Source organism: Anser cygnoides, chromosome 2 (assembly GCF_040182565.1).
Source record: "Anser cygnoides isolate HZ-2024a breed goose chromosome 2, Taihu_goose_T2T_genome, whole genome shotgun sequence".
Classification (NCBI taxonomy): domain Eukaryota; kingdom Metazoa; phylum Chordata; class Aves; order Anseriformes; family Anatidae; genus Anser; species Anser cygnoides.
Window position 1 is genome coordinate 64,353,225 of NC_089874.1, and position 19,445 is coordinate 64,372,669.

Below are 19,445 nucleotides of genomic sequence, written 5' to 3' on the forward strand. Positions count from 1 at the left end.
TCGGTTTGTCTCTGCTAGGGTGGATACGTATCATATTATTGCTAGGGGTCATGAGGAGAAAATGAAGTATAGAGGCTCCTGTGCGACGGCAAAGGAGCTGAGTGTGTAGCTTCCGCTTAGTATGATTATTGATAGCAGGATTATGGCCAGTGTCACTTCGTATGAAATGGTCTGTGCTACTGCCCGTAGGGCTCCGATTAGTGCGTATTTTGAGTTCGAGGCTCAGCCTGATCATAGGACTGAGTAGACGGCTAGGCTTGACATGGCTATTAGGAAGAGAACTCCGAGGTTTAGATCTGCTAGGGGAAATGGGAGTGGTAGTGGTGCTCAAGTGGTGAGGGCTAGGACAAGGGCTAGTATTGGTATCAGAATGAATAGAAGTGGGGAAGAGGTAGAGGGTCGGATGGGCTCTTTGGTAAATAGTTTCAGTCCGTCCGCAAATGGTTGAAGTAGGCCAAAAGGCCCGACAACGTTAGGGCCTTTGCGGGATTGTATGTAGCTTAGGATTTTCCGTTCTACTAGGGTTAGGAAGGCTACGGCAATCAGGATTGGGATGATGTATAGGAGGGATATAACGAGGCAGCTTAGTGTTGTTATTTGAATCATGGGTGAAGCTAGGGAGAGGATTTGAACCTCTGGGGAAAGGGCTTAAGCCTTCTGCACTTGCCGGGCTCTGCCACTCTAGCTGGTCCTTTTCTAGGATTGAAAGTGGTGGGGGAAGGCCCTCTTCACGGTTTAGTTGGTTTCACTGCTTAGAGCGGGGGGGGGGCGTGCTTGTGGTATTGGCCCCACTTTCCCGGTCCTTTCGTACTGGGGAGAGTGTGTCATAGATAGAAACCGACCTGGATTGCTCCGGTCTGAACTCAGATCACGTAGGACTGTTAATCGTTGAACAAACGAACCCTTAATAGCGGCTGCACCATTAGGATGTCCTGATCCAACATCGAGGTCGTAAACCCCCCTGTCGATATGGGCTCTTGAGGGGGATTGCGCTGTTATCCCTGGGGTAGCTTGGTCCATTAATCAATTATATTGGGTCTGGTCACTGTTAGCACTTTGAGGGGTAGCTCTAGGTAAAGAGGTATGGTCTTGTTTTTGGAGGATTTGTTCTCCTCCAAGGTCGCCCCAACCGAAAAATATCGACCAGGCTCTGCGATGGTAGTGGCCCCAGTGGGGTTGATTGAGGATTCGCGGTGGTCGTTGATTTTTAAGTTCCACAGGGTCTTCTCGTCTTATGTTCACATCCCCGCTTTTGCACGGGGAGATCAATTTCACTGATTATCTGTGAGAGACAGTTAAGACCTCGTTTAGCCATTCATACAAGTCTCGATTTATGGGACAATTGATTGCGCTACCTTTGCACGGTTAGGATACCGCGGCCGTTAAACCTAAGTCACCGGGCAGGCATCACCTTCAATACTTGTTTAATTTGCTGAAGGCTATGTTTTTGGTAAACAGTTGGGCCTTATTAATTTGCCGAGTTCCTTTCACAGATTTTAATCGCTCTTATAGGCGCTCCTGAGTCGGGTTAACAGGGTTAGTTAATACGTGGTCTTGTAGGGGTTTTTGTATCTGTCTAGGTCTGTTAATAATGTTTCTATGTAAGCTTGCGCCGTTAGAGGGGTGTGGCCCTGAGTTACTTATTTTAGCATTAATTCTCCTATATTCATAGGTTGACCTGTTTGTGATAAGGGAATCATCTTATTTTGGTATTTTTAGGTGGTGGAGCTTTGACGCACTCTTTTTTGATGGCTGCTTTAGGGCCCACGGTAGGATCAGTAGTAAGAATTATCCGCTAGTCGAGGTTGTGTCCTTTTTTAATGGAGCTGTCCCTCCATTAAATAGCTCTTAATCATCTCATTAGAGTTCAGGATGTCCGGTAGGGAGGATTAAGGGGGAACTTAGATTCGTTTCACAGGTAACCAGCTATCACCCAGCTCGGTTGGCTTTTCACCTCTACTGACAAGTCATCCCACTCTTTTGCAACAGAGACGGGTTCGCTCTCTTTAACTGCTTGAAAGTAGCTCGCTTGGGTTTCGGGGGGGCAAACTTTAGTTCACTTTGCTTGGTTGTTCTCGCTAAACCATGATGCAAAAGGTACAAGGGTTGATCTTTGCTGTCTGTCGCTTTGATTGTTTCACTGCTATTTCATCTTTCCCTTACGGTACTGGGGTCTCTATCGCGTCTAAGTGTCTTTTCTATCGCCTATACTAAGACTGTAAAATGCTTTAGTTTAATTAGTTTAGTAAATTCTTTAGTTTTGGTGTACTATTTGTGTGGTTGAGCTAGAGGGGGGGCTTCAAGACGATCCGGTCTAGTAGATATCTTTCAGGTGTAAGCTGAGTGCTTTGGTGTTATAGCTACGTCTTGATATTCTAAGTACACCTTCCGGTACACTTACCTTGTTACGACTTACCTCATCCTCAGCGTATTTATGGTATTAGTTATGTGGGATGTGGCTTTTGAGGAGGGTGACGGGCGGTATGTACGTGCCCCAGGGCCGGCTTAAAGTAGGCTCTATTGTCCCACTTTACTGCTAAATCCGCCTTCCAGAAGTGGTTTCACGCTTCTTTCCGTGTGCCCTATGAATGGGGAATGTAGCCCATTTCTTCCACTCCATAGGCTATACCTTGACCTGTCTTATTAGCGGGGTGCTATTGTGTCCACTGTTGTGCTCTCATTCGAGGTGGGCTGGCGACGGCGGTATGTAGGCTGTGTTGGCAAGGGGTGGTTGGGTTAATCGGGGATTATCGATTGTAGAACAGGCTCCTCTAGGTGGGTTTGGGGCACCGCCAAGTCCTTAGAGTTTTAAGCGTTTGTGCTCGTAGTTCTCTGGCGGATACTTCGGTAAAGTAAGTATCAAGATTTAGGGCCAGGCATAGTGGGGTATCTAATCCCAGTTTGGGCCCTGGCTTTCGTGGGTTTAAATCAGTCGTTAGTTCCTAAGATCATCTTAATGGTGTGTTTAGGTGCATCTTGGGCTTATGACAGCTCAGTTGCATTTTGATCTTAGTTAGCTAGGATAGGCATTTTACCACTCTTTACGCCGTGTCAATAGGACGGTTGATTTGGGTTTCTTGTATGACCGCGGTGGCTGGCACAAGATTTACCAACCCTTGAAGTTAGGCTGTTGCTATAACTAAGTCAAGTTTGCACTCATTGCTTAATGTTAATTACTGCTGAATACCCGTGGGGGCGTGGCTTAGCGAGGCGTCTTGGGCTACTACTTGGGTGTGCCTGATACCCGCTCCTCAAGGCCTGTATGGGGGTAGGTGGTCGAGGGCGTTTACACTGGGGCGCGGATACTTGCATGTATATATTTAGCAAAAACCAACCGTAAGGTTAGGACTAAGTCTTTTGTCCGCAGGCATGTTTTATGCCATCTTGGCAACTTCAGTGCCATGCTTTGTGTTAAGCTATGTGGACGGGGGTGTGGTTAGCTGATAGTTGAGTGGTGAGTGAGAGTGAAGTATATGAAATTATTGCTTGTGTTTACTATTTTTAGTACTGGAGTTTCTCTAATAAGTTTAAGTTATTTTGTATGTGTTTGTGTGTATATATACATCGTTCCGATGATGTCATGGAAGGGATGATTAATGGAGTTTTAGAGGTAGTTTGCTGGGATTGGGCGATGAAGGTTTATGCTACATGGTGGTTAGCGAAAGTTTACTGGTTTAGTTTGTGAAGCGCAGGGGTTGCGCTTAATGATTTGTTGTTTTGTGCTATGTCCAACGAGCATTCATCCAATAGCCCCATTTAACCCGGAGGGTGGAGGTAACATTAACTGAATGTGGTCAAAGTGCATCAGTGTCAGGATGATTCCCCATATACGCCAACCGTCTCATCGAGGGACCCTTGAAATATAGGATAGGCCGTGAGGCAGGTGTGTCCAGGCTTAGATTGTGGGACCCCCGAGATCACTGGGAATAGCCACCTGTGAGGTAACCCCGGAAAAAATAAGAGGAACCAGAGGCGCCAAAAAGCTGGAACATGCCGCGATTACGCATTGAGAAGGTGAAAGTACTCACAGATGCCACTTTGAAGGGCAAGGAGGGGTGAGTGAACCCAATGGATGGCCCTGACCGAGGAACCAGAGGCGCAAAAATGTGAGGAGGGCGAGGGGTTTAGGGGGAACGTATGGGCCTGAAGCTAGTCATACCGGACATTATGTGCAACGGGTTGCTGATTTCACGTGAGGAGTACGATTAATAAATCCGTCTGATACGAACTGCATGAGATATGTGGTGGAGAGTTGTTGTTGGAGCATGTCCTGTGAGCATTCATTAAAATGGGGTCTTGTTATGCGCTTGAGTGGAGTTGTATTGGGTGTTGTGGGGTATGGTCCTAGAACATTCATGCCGGGTGGTTTGGTAGGAGTGTGTTTAAGGGTTTAATGGCCGTGTACATGTATGGGTTTAGCACCTGCTTATAAGATAGTCCGTATATAATGTATATTACTGGTACTATAGTATGTATGTATATGGGGTATATAAATTTATGCACGAATATGCATAACCAAATACCCCCGCCTCGGGGGGGGAGGGGGGGGGGGGTTAAGCATAATGGCATAGATGGGGTAGAATTATTGGGGGCTTGCGGTTAGTTCCTGTAGTTGAGAACAATGGCGGCTTTTCGAGCCGCAGGCCTCGGGTAGTGTCCGGGCAGGAATAATGACTTATTTTATGTTTTTTTTAGGGATTTGCTTTGCGGTGGGTGTTTTGGGTGTGGCGTCGAATCCTTCGCCGTATTATGGGGTTGTTGGTTTGGTGTTAGCGTCTGTGGCGGGGTGCGGGTGGTTGCTGGGCCTTGGGGTTTCGTTCGTGGCTTTAGTGCTGTTTATGGTGTATTTGGGGGGTATGCTGGTGGTGTTTGTTTATTCAGTAGCTTTAGCAGCGGAGCCTTTCCCTGGGGCTTGGGGGGATTGACGGGTGATTGGATGTGCAGTAGCGTTTGTGGCAATTGTTTTTGGGGGGTTGGTGTTTGGGGGGTTTATGGGGGCTTGGAAGTTCGGGGTTTCTACTGTGAATAATGTTGGGGTGTTTGTTGTTCGGTCGGATTTTAGTGGAGTTTCCATGTTTTATTCACATGGGGCAGGGATGTTTTTAGTGGCGGGTTGGGGGCTGTTGTTGACTTTGTTTGTTGTATTGGAGCTTGTGCGGGGGTTGTCGCGGGGTGCTATTCGGGCGGTTTAGGGGTTAGGGTCAGAGAATAGTTTATTGAAAATGCCAGCTTTGGGAGCTGGAGATAAAGGTTTGAGTCCTTTTTTTCTGAGTTTGGGGTACTCTAAGAAGTGGTAAGTCTTCAATCTTTGGTTTACAAGACCAATGTTTTTATAAACTATTAGAGTATTTAGCAGTTGAGTATTTTGTTTTCTAGGGCGCTTGCGGCGGGGAGGAGAAATAGGAGGATAGTGAAGTAGGCGATTGAAGCGAGTTGGCCGATGATGATGAATGGGTGTTCGACGGGTTGGCTTCCTACTCATGTTAGGACGAGGAGGTCGGCGACTAGTACTCAGAATAGGAGCTGGGAGAGTGGTCGGAATGTTATTGCTCGTTGTTTTGATTTGTGCAGGAATGGGATTAGGAATAGGATCAGTACGGAGGCGGCCAGTGCTAATACGCCTCCTAGTTTATTTGGGATTGAACGTAGGATGGCGTAGGCGAATAGGAAGTATCATTCTGGCTTGATGTGTGGTGGGGTTACTAGCGGGTTTGCTGGGGTGAAGTTTTCTGGGTCTCCCAGGAGGTTAACCGCTCATGCTTCTTTCTTATGAGACGTTAGTAAACCAATTACATAGCCTTGTCAAGACTAAATCACAGGTAAAAATCCTGTACATCTCATGTGGCCAACCACTCCCAACTAGGATTCCAAGACGCCTCATCACCCATCATAGAAGAACTCGTTGAATTCCACGACCACGCCCTAATCGTTGCCCTAGCTATCTGCAGCCTAGTTCTCTACCTTTTAGCCCACATACTAACAGAAAAACTCTCGTCCAATGCTGTAGACGCCCAAGAAGTAGAGCTGATCTGGACAATCCTACCTGCTATCGTCCTGGTACTCCTCGCCCTCCCATCCCTACAAATCCTCTACATAATGGACGAAATCGACGAACCAGACCTCACCCTAAAAGCCATCGGCCACCAATGATACTGAAGCTACGAATACACAGACTTCAAAGACCTATCATTCGACTCCTACATAGTGCCCACCCCAGACTTACCCAACGGCCACTTCCGACTGCTAGAAGTTGACCACCGCGTAGTTATCCCAATAGAATCCCCCATCCGCGTAATCATTACTGCAGGAGACGTACTCCACTCCTGAGCAGTCCCAACGCTCGGAGTTAAAACAGACGCAATCCCAGGCCGACTAAACCAAACTTCATTCATTACCACCCGGCCTGGGATTTTTTACGGACAATGCTCAGAAATTTGCGGGGCTAATCACAGCTACATACCCATTGTAGTAGAATCAACCCCACTCCCACATTTCGAGGCCTGATCGTCCCTTCTATCATCATCCTAATCATTAAGAAGCTATGCAACAGCACTAGCCTTTTAAGCTAGCCAAAGAGGGACTTCCCCCTCCTTAATGATATGCCACAGCTTAACCCCGCACCATGATTTTCAATCATAATTATAACCTGATTAACCCTAGCACTCCTCATCCAACCAAAACTACTAGCCTTCACCACAACCAAACCCCATCAAATAAGACCTCCCTCACTACCAAACCCACACCATGATCCTGACCATGAACCTAAGCTTCTTTGACCAATTTTCCAGCCCCAATCTATTTGGCATCCCCTTAATCCTACTATCCCTACTCTTCCCAGCCCTACTATTCCCGTCCCCAAACAACCGATGAATCAACAACCGCCTTTCTACTATCCAAACATGACTCCTTCACCTAATCACAAAACAACTAATAGTCCCACTCAACAAAAATGGCCACAAATGAGCCATAATATTTACATCCCTAATAATCATACTTCTTACAATCAACCTTCTAGGCCTCCTTCCATATACATTCACCCCAACCACCCAACTATCTATGAACATAGCCCTAGCCTTCCCACTATGGCTCGCCACACTACTAACAGGCATGTTTAACCATGTACGTGCCCCAGGGCCGGCTTAAAGTAGGCTCTATTGTCCCACTTTACTGCTAAATCCGCCTTCCAGAAGTGGTTTCACGCTTCTTTCCGTGTGCCCTATGAATGGGGAATGTAGCCCATTTCTTCCACTCCATAGGCTATACCTTGACCTGTCTTATTAGCGGGGTGCTATTGTGTCCACTGTTGTGCTCTCATTCGAGGTGGGCTGGCGACGGCGGTATGTAGGCTGTGTTGGCAAGGGGTGGTTGGGTTAATCGGGGATTATCGATTGTAGAACAGGCTCCTCTAGGTGGGTTTGGGGCACCGCCAAGTCCTTAGAGTTTTAAGCGTTTGTGCTCGTAGTTCTCTGGCGGATACTTCGGTAAAGTAAGTATCAAGATTTAGGGCCAGGCATAGTGGGGTATCTAATCCCAGTTTGGGCCCTGGCTTTCGTGGGTTTAAATCAGTCGTTAGTTCCTAAGATCATCTTAATGGTGTGTTTAGGTGCATCTTGGGCTTATGACAGCTCAGTTGCATTTTGATCTTAGTTAGCTAGGATAGGCATTTTACCACTCTTTACGCCGTGTCAATAGGACGGTTGATTTGGGTTTCTCGTATGACCGCGGTGGCTGGCACAAGATTTACCAACCCTTGAAGTTAGGCTGTTGCTATAACTAAGTCAAGTTTGCACTCATTGCTTAATGTTAATTACTGCTGAATACCCGTGGGGGCGTGGCTTAGCGAGGCGTCTTGGGCTACTACTTGGGTGTGCCTGATACCCGCTCCTCAAGGCCTGTATGGGGGTAGGTGGTCGAGGGCGTTTACACTGGGGCGCGGATACTTGCATGTATATATTTAGCAAAAACCAACCGTAAGGTTAGGACTAAGTCTTTTGTCCGCAGGCATGTTTTATGCCATCTTGGCAACTTCAGTGCCATGCTTTGTGTTAAGCTATGTGGACGGGGGTGTGGTTAGCTGATAGTTGAGTGGTGAGTGAGAGTGAAGTATATGAAATTATTGCTTGTGTTTACTATTTTTAGTACTGGAGTTTCTCTAAGTCCTAGGACTAGGAGGAAATGGTGTTTCATAGTGTGTAGGCGTCGGGATAGTCCAAGTATCGTCGGGGTATTCCTGCTAGGCCTAGGAAGTGCTGGGGGAAGAACGTTAGGTTTACTCCTGTAAATATTACCCCGAAGTGGGCTTTTGCTCATGTTTGGTGTAGGGTAAACCCAGTGAGTAGTGGGAATCAGTGAGTAAATCCTGCTAGAATGGCAAAGACGGCGCCTATGGATAGGACGTAGTGGAAGTGGGCAACTACGTAGTACGTGTCGTGCAGGGCGATGTCTAGGGAAGAGTTTGCAAGAACGATTCCTGTTAATCCTCCGATGGTAAATAGGAAGATAAATCCTAGAGCTCATAGTATTGGGGGGGGTCTCATTTGATTGTTCCTCCGTGCAGGGTGGCTAGTCAGCTAAATACTTTGATTCCGGTAGGGATGGCAATGATTATAGTGGCTGATGTAAAGTAGGCTCGGGTATCAACGTCTATTCCTACTGTAAACATGTGGTGAGCTCAGACGATGAATCCTAGGAAGCCGATGGATAGTATGGCTCAGACTATTCCCATGTAGCCGAAGGGCTCCTTTTTGCCTGAGTAGTACGTGACTACGTGTGAGATGATTCCGAACCCCGGTAGGATCAGAATATAGACTTCTGGGTGTCCGAAGAATCAGAATAGGTGTTGGTACAGGATTGGGTCTCCTCCTCCAGCGGGGTCGAAGAATGTGGTGTTTAGGTTTCGATCAGTTAGTAATATTGTAATACCGGCGGCGAGTACGGGGAGTGATAGAAGGAGTAGGATGGCGGTAATTAGTACGGATCAGACAAATAGTGGGGTTTGGTATTGTGAGAGTGCGGGGGGTTTTATGTTGATGGCTGTGGTGATAAAGTTGATGGCCCCAAGGATGGAGGAGATACCGGCTAAGTGGAGTGAGAAGATAGCCAGGTCTACTGAAGCTCCGGCGTGGGCAAGGTCACCTGCTAGGGGAGGGTAGACAGTTCAGCCTGTGCCGGCGCCAGCTTCTACAGTGGATGAGGCTAGTAGGAGGAGGAATGATGGGGGGAGGAGTCAAAAGCTTATGTTGTTTATTCGCGGGAATGCTATGTCGGGGGCACCGATTATGAGGGGGACTAATCAGTTGCCGAATCCTCCGATCATGATGGGTATGACTATAAAGAAGCTTATTACAAAGGCGTGAGCGGTAACGATTACATTGTAAATTTGGTCGTCGCCTAGGAGAGTTCCTGGTTGTCCTAGTTCTGCGCGGATTAATAGGCTGAGTGCGGTGCCGACTATTCCTGCTCATGCCCCGAAGATGAGGTACAGGGTGCCAATATCCTTATGGTTAGTGGAAAATAGTCATCGGTTGATGAAGGTGACGGGTAAGATGGCTGAGTGTTGAAGCGTTAGGCTGTAGTCCTTTTTACAGAGGTTTAATTCCTCTTCTTATCGGCTCTGTAGTGAAATTCATGTTGAGTTGCAAGCTCATCGATGCGCACTAGGGTGCGTCAGGGTCTTTGTAGGCAGAAGCCAATTGGTTTAGGCATTTAGCTGTTAACTAGAGTTTTGTGGGATCGAAGCCCATCTGTCTAGGGAGGCTTTAGCTTAATTAAAGCGTCTGACTTGCATTCAGAAGATACAGGTTAATATTCTGTAAGTCTTAATGTGCAGAAACTAAGAGGGTTTAACTCTTATTTAAGGCTTTGAAGGCCTTCGGTTTGGGGTGTTATCCTAAGTTTCTAGACAATGGCATGTATTATTGGGGACAGGGGAAGTAAGAGGATTGATAGTGAGGCAAGGACCGCAGTAGGTGTGCTTGGGGCTTTGCTAGTGTATCATTGTTTTATGTGGTTAGAGGAGTTGGGGGGAAGGGTAATTGTTGAGTGGTATGCGAGGCGTAGGTAGAAGAAGAGGCTGAGCAGTGATAGCATGGCAATTGCCATGGCTGCTGGTGTTATTTCCTGTTTAGTTAGTTCTTGGATGATAAGTCACTTTGGTATAAAGCCTGTTAATGGGGGGAGGCCTGCTAGGGATAAAAGTACTAGTATTAGGGTGGCGTTTAGCACTGGGGTTTTTGTTCATGAGGTTGTGATCATGGATAGGTTAAGGGCTTTGATTTTGTTAAGGGCTAGGAATACGGCTGATGTTATGATTGTGTATAGGTAGAAGGTAAGTAAGGCCAATTTGGGGCTGTAAACTAGGATGATGGCGATTCAGCCTAAGTGGGAGATGGACGAGAAGGCTAGGATTTTGCGTGTTTGTGTTTGGTTCAGTCCTATTCAGCCTCCTAGTGCTGTTGAGGCTAGGGCCATGGCGGTGAGTAGAGCTGGGTCGAGGGATTTGGATGTTAGTAGGAGCAGGGTTAGTGGGGGGAATTTTATGAGGGTCGAGAGTAGCAGGGCTGTTATTAGTGGCGATCCTTGTAGTACTTCTGGGAATCAGAAGTGAAATGGCACTAGGCCCAGTTTAATAGCGATTGCTGCTGTCAGTAGTAGACAGGAGGTTGGGTGGTTTATTTGTGTGATGTCTCATTGGCCGGTGACTCAGGCATTGGTTATGCTAGAGAATAGGACCAGGGCGGAAGCAGCTGCTTGGGTTAGGAAGTATTTCGTTGCGGCTTCTACTGCTCGTGGGTGGTGGGATTTGGCAATTAGGGGAATGATGGCTAGTGCGTTGATCTCCAGTCCTGTCCAGGCCAGAACTCAGTGGTTGCTGGAAATTGTGATTGTGGTGCCCAAGATGAGGCTGAAGGTTATGATTGGGGTCGCGTAAGGGTTCATTAGTAGAGGAGGGGGTTAAACCATCATTTTCGGGGTATGGGCCCGATAGCTTGATTAGCTGACTCTACTAGAAAATAATATAAGGGAAGTATGGAGAATTTTGATTTCTCTTGTGTGGGTTCAATTCCTACTTTTCTAAGGTCAACAGGAAATGAGAGGGCTGTTATACCTCTATGTTCACTTTATCATAGTGACCCTTTGTAGTTCAGGCACATTTCCTTATGTAAGGAGGTAGGCCTGCATAGCAGATAGGTATGCTGATGTGTCAGAGGCACAGAGCTAGTGTGAGGGGTAGGAAGTTTTTTCATAGTAGGTGCATTAGTTGGTCATATCGGAATCGTGGGTATGAAGCTCGGACCCATAAGAAACCAGAAGATAGTAGGAGGACTTTTGTGGCTAGGATGACGGGGAATAGTTCTGTGGGTGGCCCTAGGGCGCTTGGGTTTAGGAATATGATGGCTGTAAGTGTATTTATTAGCATAATGTTCGCATATTCAGCTAGGAAGAATAAGGCGAAGGGTCCTGCGGCGTATTCAACGTTAAACCCTGAGACTAGCTCAGATTCACCCTCTGTGAGGTCAAAAGGAGCTCGGTTTGTCTCTGCTAGGGTGGATACGTATCATATTATTGCTAGGGGTCATGAGGAGAAAATGAAGTATAGAGGCTCCTGTGCGACGGCAAAGGAGCTGAGTGTGTAGCTTCCGCTTAGTATGATTATTGATAGCAGGATTATGGCCAGTGTCACTTCGTATGAAATGGTCTGTGCTACTGCCCGTAGGGCTCCGATTAGTGCGTATTTTGAGTTCGAGGCTCAGCCTGATCATAGGACTGAGTAGACGGCTAGGCTTGACATGGCTATTAGGAAGAGAACTCCGAGGTTTAGATCTGCTAGGGGAAATGGGAGTGGTAGTGGTGCTCAAGTGGTGAGGGCTAGGACAAGGGCTAGTATTGGTATCAGAATGAATAGAAGTGGGGAAGAGGTAGAGGGTCGGATGGGCTCTTTGGTAAATAGTTTCAGTCCGTCCGCAAATGGTTGAAGTAGGCCAAAAGGCCCGACAACGTTAGGGCCTTTGCGGGATTGTATGTAGCTTAGGATTTTCCGTTCTACTAGGGTTAGGAAGGCTACGGCAATCAGGATTGGGATGATGTATAGGAGGGATATAACGAGGCAGCTTAGTGTTGTTATTTGAATCATGGGTGAAGCTAGGGAGAGGATTTGAACCTCTGGGGAAAGGGCTTAAGCCTTCTGCACTTGCCGGGCTCTGCCACTCTAGCTGGTCCTTTTCTAGGATTGAAAGTGGTGGGGGAAGGCCCTCTTCACGGTTTAGTTGGTTTCACTGCTTAGAGGGGGGGGGCGTGCTTGTGGTATTGGCCCCACTTTCCCGGTCCTTTCGTACTGGGGAGAGTGTGTCATAGATAGAAACCGACCTGGATTGCTCCGGTCTGAACTCAGATCACGTAGGACTGTTAATCGTTGAACAAACGAACCCTTAATAGCGGCTGCACCATTAGGATGTCCTGATCCAACATCGAGGTCGTAAACCCCCCTGTCGATATGGGCTCTTGAGGGGGATTGCGCTGTTATCCCTGGGGTAGCTTGGTCCATTAATCAATTATATTGGGTCTGGTCACTGTTAGCACTTTGAGGGGTAGCTCTAGGTAAAGAGGTATGGTCTTGTTTTTGGAGGATTTGTTCTCCTCCAAGGTCGCCCCAACCGAAAAATATCGACCAGGCTCTGCGATGGTAGTGGCCCCAGTGGGGTTGATTGAGGATTCGCGGTGGTCGTTGATTTTTAAGTTCCACAGGGTCTTCTCGTCTTATGTTCACATCCCCGCTTTTGCACGGGGAGATCAATTTCACTGATTATCTGTGAGAGACAGTTAAGACCTCGTTTAGCCATTCATACAAGTCTCGATTTATGGGACAATTGATTGCGCTACCTTTGCACGGTTAGGATACCGCGGCCGTTAAACCTAAGTCACCGGGCAGGCATCACCTTCAATACTTGTTTAATTTGCTGAAGGCTATGTTTTTGGTAAACAGTCGGGCCTTATTAATTTGCCGAGTTCCTTTCACAGATTTTAATCGCTCTTATAGGCGCTCCTGAGTCGGGTTAACAGGGTTAGTTAATACGTGGTCTTGTAGGGGTTTTTGTATCTGTCTAGGTCTGTTAATAATGTTTCTATGTAAGCTTGCGCCGTTAGAGGGGTGTGGCCCTGTACATGAGGGGCCTAGGATGATTCCTAGGATTGTTATGAGGATGGCAGCGGTTTTGGTGATAAGGGGTATGGTTATTGGGGGGGTTTTGGTTGGTGTGATGAAAGAGGTAATGATTATTCCTGCTGTAATGCTGCCTAGGGCGAGTCGGGTTAGGGGGGCGGTGATTAGTGGGTTGTTTTCGTTTATTGATACTATTGGGGGGATTCGGGTTTGTCCAGCTTGGACTAGGATGGTTATGCGGATGCTGTAGGTTGCGGTGAATGCTGTGGCTATAAGGGTTAGGAGTAGGGCTCAAGTATTTAGGTATGATGTGTTTAAGCTTTCGATGATGAGGTCTTTTGAGTAGAATCCGGCTAGGAATGGGGTTCCTATCAGCGCCAGGTTTCCGATGGTTAGGCAGGAAGTAGTGACTGGGAGTATTTTCTGTAGGCCTCCTATCTTTCGGATATCTTGTTCTCCGTTTAGGTTGTGGATGATAGACCCTGAGCATAGGAATAGTATGGCTTTAAAGAAGGCATGGGTTGAGATGTGTAGGAAGGCTAGTTGTGGGAGGTTTAGTCCGATAGTGACTATTATTAGTCCTAGTTGGCTGGATGTTGAGAAAGCAATGATTTTTTTGATGTCATTTTGGGTTAGGGCGCATGTGGCAGCGAATAGGGTTGATAGAGCACCTAGGCATAGGCAGGCAGTTAGGGCTGTCTGGTTGGTGGCTAGCAGGGGGTGCATGCGGATGAGCAGGAAGATTCCGGCTACTACTATGGTACTGGAGTGCAGTAGGGCTGATACTGGGGTGGGGCCTTCTATTGCTGCGGGCAGTCATGGGTGGAGTCCAAATTGGGCGGATTTTCCTGCGGCTGCGAGGATTAATCCTATGAGGGGGAGGATTGGGGTTTGGTGGGGGTGTACGGCTTGTTGGATCTCTCAGGTGTTGAATGTTGAAGCTAGTCATGCTATGCTCAGGATCAGTCCGATGTCTCCGATTCGGTTGTAGATTACGGCTCGTAGGGCGGCGGTGTTGGCATCTGCTCGGCCTTGTCATCAGCCGATGAGAAGGAAGGACATGATTCGTACTCCTTCCCAGCCTACGAATAGGAGGAATATGTTGTTTGCGGTTGTTAGGAGGAGTATGGCGACTAGGAATGTCAGTAGGTAGGTGAAAAATTTTGTTACGTATGGCTCTGAGGCCATGTATCATATGGCGAATTGTAGGATTGATCATGTTACAAATAGGGCGATTGGAAGAAATGTTATTGAGTATTGGTCTATTTTTAGGCTCAGGGGGATTTTAAAGTTTATAATGAATTTTCACTCCCAGTGGCAGGTGACAGATTCTACTCCCGAGTAGATGAATGCGGTTGTAGGGGCTAGGCTAATTAGGAATGCGGTTTTAACAGCGCGGGTGGTGGCTTGTGGGGTGTTTTTAAAGTTTTTAAATAGAAATGGCAGGATGATTGGGGTTAGGAGGATTGTCAGCGTGAGTAGTGTGAGGGAGTTGATTAGTAGTGTGGGGTTCACTACTTTTACTTGGATTTGCACCAAGATGGGTGGTTCCTAAGACCAGTGGATTGCTGTTATCCTTTAAAAGTAAGGGGGCTGAGGTTTTAGGCTCAGATGTAAGAGTTAGCAGCTCTTGTTGGTTAAACCCTCCCCTCGGCAGGTAAGAAGGTTTGAACTTCTATTCTTAGAATCACAGTCTAATGTTTGGTTTAAACTATACTTGCATGAGGGGATTCCGGAGATCAGTTCGGGTTTGAGGATTAGGAGGAATATTGGGATAATGTGGAGTGTTATGAGCAGGTGTTCTCGCGTGGTTGAGTTTTGCATAGATGTGATGTGGGAGGGGATTGAGCCTCGTTGGGTCATTAGTAGTATGAATAAGGTGTAGGAGGCGGTTAGTAGGGTTGCGATTCCTGTTAGGATGATCGTGAAGGCAGATCAGTTGAATAAGGTGATTATAATGGTTAGCTCTGCTATGAGGTTTGTTGTTGGGGGTAAGGCTATGTTTGTTAGATTGGCCAGCAATCATCAGGTAGCTATGAGTGGTAGGAGAGGTTGTAGGCCTCGTGTGAGTAGTAGAATTCGGCTGTGCGTACGTTCATAGTTTGTGTTGGCTAGGCAGAATAGTATGGAGGAAGTTAGTCCATGGGAAATTATTAGGATCATTGCCCCTGAGAATGATCAGTGGGTTTGGATTATTCCTGCGGCGATAACTAGGCCTATGTGGCTAACGGATGAATAAGCGATTAGTGATTTTAGGTCTGTCTGTCGTAGGCAGATTGAGCTAGTCATTAGGGCGCCTCATAGGGCCAGGGTTAGGAAGGGGTAGTGCAGGAGGTTGGACAGTGGGCCCATAAATAGAGTGACTCGTATAATTCCGTATCCTCCTAGCTTTAGTAGTAGGGCGGCGAGGAGTATTGAGCCTGCGATGGGTGCTTCTACGTGGGCTTTTGGCAGTCAGAGGTGTAGGCCGTATAGTGGGGCTTTTACTATGAATGCTATGAGCAGTGCTAGACCTGATAGTATTCCTGTCCATGAGGTGGATAGGGTTGGGTGGGTTAGTTGTAGGGTTGGCAGGTGCAGGGTGCCAATTTTCACGTATAGGTGTATGATTGTGATTAGCAGGGGTAGAGAGCTTACTGGCGTGTAGAATAGCAGGTGTATGCCAGCGCTTAGGCGTTCTGGTTGGTTCCCCCATCGGGTGATTAAGATTAGGGTGGGAATGAGGGTTGCTTCAAATGAGATGTAAAATAGTGCTAGTTCTGTGGTGGAAAAGGCTAGTAGGATGAATGGCTGGACTGCGACTAAGGTTGAGATAAAGATTCGTTTGCGTTGTAGGGGTTCTTGTTGCAGGTGGTTTTGGCTTGCTATGATTATGAGTGGGAGTAGTCAGCAGGATAGTACTAGGAGGGGGGATGAGATTTGGTCAATTCCTGTTCAGTTGGATAAAAATTTGTAGGGGTAGTAGGTTGGGATTAATCACTGTAGGCTTAGGGCAGCGATTAGGAGGCTGTATAAGGTGGTGTTAGTCCATAGAAATTTTGGTGGAGACAGCAGGGCTGTTGGAAGAAGTATGATTGTGGGTAGGATGATTTTTAGCATTGCAGGAGGTTTAGGTTGTGTAGATGGTCGGAGCCATGTGTGCGGGTGGAGGCTACTAGGATGGCCAGGCCTGTGCCCGCCTCACACGCTGAGAAGGTTAGCATGAGAATTGGTACCATGGTGAATGAGGAGACTTGGTTTTCGATGGATCATATTGATAGGCCTACGAATATCGATAATATTATGCTTTCAAGGCATAGTAGGGCGGATACTAGGTGGGTTCGGTGGAAGGCTAGTCCTAGTCCGCTGAAAATGAAGGCTGAGTAGAAGCTTAAATGTAGGGGCGACATAAGAAAGTTACAGGGTTGGCTGTAATCTGCTGGGTCGAAACCAGCTATCTTTTTGGTTAGACTAACTTTCTGTTATTCTGCTCATTCTAGGCCCCCTTGAATTCACTCGTAGGCCAGTCCGAGTGTTAGGAGAAGGAGGATCACTACAGTTCAGGTGAGGGTCATTAGGGGGGATTGGAGTTGGACGGCTCATGGCAGGGGGAGTAGGAGGGCGATTTCTAGGTCGAATAGGACGAACAGGATGGCTACTGAGGAAGAATCGGACTGAGAATGGTAATCGAGCAGATCCAAGTGGGTCGAATCCACATTCGTACGGTGAGAGTTTCTCTGAGTCGGGGTTTATTTGGGCGAGTCAGAAGTTTAATGCGGTTAGGGCGGCGCTTAGGATTGATGATAGGGCGAATATGAACATGAGTGCGTTCATTGCTCTCCTCTGGGTTTATACCAGATTCTAGAGATTGGAAGTCAATTGTAATTAATATACTAGAAGAGCAAGATCCTCATCAGTAGATGGTTATGTAGAGGAATAGTCAGATGATGTCTACGAAGTGTCAGTATCAGGCTGCTGCCTCGAATCCGAAGTGGTGGTCTGATGTAAAGTGGAACTTGATCAGTCGGAAGAGGCAGACGGTCAGGAAGGAGGATCCGATGATTACGTGGAGTCCGTGGAATCCAGTGGCAACGAAGAAGGTAGATCCGTAGACGCTATCGGCGATTGAGAATGGGGCTTCGTGGTATTCTATTGCTTGTAGGGCTGTGAAGTAGAATCCCAGGAGGATCGTTAGGGTTAGGGCGTGGATGGCATGTTTTCGGTTTCCTTCTGTGATGCTGTGATGGGCTCACGTTACGGTAACGCCTGAGGCTAGTAGGATGGCTGTGTTTAGTAGGGGGACTTCTATCGGGTTGAGTGGTTTAATTCCTGTTGGGGGTCATTGGCCTCCTAGTTCTGGGGTTGGGGCCAGGCTCGAGTGGAAGAACGCTCAGAAGAACCCTAAGAAGAAGAATGCTTCGGATGTGATGAAAAGGATTATGCCGTATCGTAGGCCTTTTTGGACTGTGGGAGTGTGATGGCCTTGGAAGGTGCTTTCTCGTACAATGTCTCGTCATCATTGGAGTATTACTAGGAGTATTGAGATGAGGCCTAGGGTTAGTAGTATGGATGAGTTGTAGTGGAATCACATGATTAATCCTGAGGTTGTGAGTAGGGCGGCGGCTGCCCCGAAGATTGGTCAAGGGCTTGGGTCAACTATGTGGTATGAGTGTGCTTGGTGTGCCATTAGATGTTTTCTTGTAAGTATAGGCTTAGAAGGAGCACGAAGACGTAGGCCTGGATTATGGCTACTGCTACTTCTAGGATGGTTAGGAGTAGTAGGATGATTATTGTTAGGATGGATACTGCAGGAAGGGTGGGTATTAATGCAATGGAGGCTGTAGAGACGAGTTGGATGAGTAAGTGTCCTGCTGTAAGGTTGGCTGTAAGGCGGACTCCGAGGGCTAGGGGGCGGATTAGTAGGCTGGTTGTTTCGATCAGGATTAGTGCGGGGATTAGGGGTGTAGGGGTACCTTCGGGTAATAGGTGGGCTAAAGAGGCTGATGGTTGGTTTCGTAGGCCTGTTAGTAGTGTGGCGAGCCATAGTGGGAAGGCTAGGGCTATGTTCATAGATAGTTGGGTGGTTGGGGTGAATGTATATGGAAGGAGGCCTAGAAGGTTGATTGTAAGAAGTATGATTATTAGGGATGTAAATATTATGGCTCATTTGTGGCCATTTTTGTTGAGTGGGACTATTAGTTGTTTTGTGATTAGGTGAAGGAGTCATGTTTGGATAGTAGAAAGGCGGTTGTTGATTCATCGGTTGTTTGGGGACGGGAATAGTAGGGCTGGGAAGAGTAGGGATAGTAGGATTAAGGGGATGCCAAATAGATTGGGGCTGGAAAATTGGTCACAGAAGCTTAGGTTCATGGTCAGGATCATGGTGTGGGTTTGGTAGTGAGGGAGGTCTTATTTGATGGGGTTTGGTTGTGGTGAAGGCTAGTAGTTTTGGTTGGATGAGGAGTGCTAGGGTTAATCAGGTTATAATTATGATTGAAAATCATGGTGCGGGGTTAAGCTGTGGCATATCATTAAGGAGGGGGAAGTCCCTCTTTGGCTAGCTTAAAAGGCTAGTGCTGTTGCATAGCTTCTTAATGATTAGGATGATGATAGAAGGGACGATCAGGCCTCGAAATGTGGGAGTGGGGTTGATTCTACTACAATGGGTATGTAGCTGTGATTAGCCCCGCAAATTTCTGAGCATTGTCCGTAAAAAATCCCAGGCCGGGTGGTAATGAATGAAGTTTGGTTTAGTCGGCCTGGGATTGCGTCTGTTTTAACTCCGAGCGTTGGGACTGCTCAGGAGTGGAGTACGTCTCCTGCAGTAATGATTACGCGGATGGGGGATTCTATTGGGATAACTACGCGGTGGTCAACTTCTAGCAGTCGGAAGTGGCCGTTGGGTAAGTCTGGGGTGGGCACTATGTAGGAGTCGAATGATAGGTCTTTGAAGTCTGTGTATTCGTAGCTTCAGTATCATTGGTGGCCGATGGCTTTTAGGGTGAGGTCTGGTTCGACGATTTCGTCCATTATGTAGAGGATTTGTAGGGATGGGAGGGCGAGGAGTACCAGGACGATAGCAGGTAGGATTGTCCAGATCAGCTCTACTTCTTGGGCGTCTACAGCATTGGACGAGAGTTTTTCTGTTAGTATGTGGGCTAAAAGGTAGAGAACTAGGCTGCAGATAGCTAGGGCAACGATTAGGGCGTGGTCGTGGAATTCAACGAGTTCTTCTATGATGGGTGATGAGGCGTCTTGGAATCCTAGTTGGGAGTGGTTGGCCACATGAGATGTACAGGATTTTTAC

At 47.3% G+C, this 19,445-nt stretch overlaps 1 pseudogene; it reads right to left on the reverse strand.

The window, feature by feature from the left end:
• Positions 1 to 17,041: 17,041 nt before the first annotated feature.
• LOC136790101 (cytochrome c oxidase subunit 3-like) lies at positions 17,042 to 18,484 on the reverse strand (annotated as a pseudogene).
• Between the last annotated feature and the right edge of the window lie 961 nt (positions 18,485 to 19,445).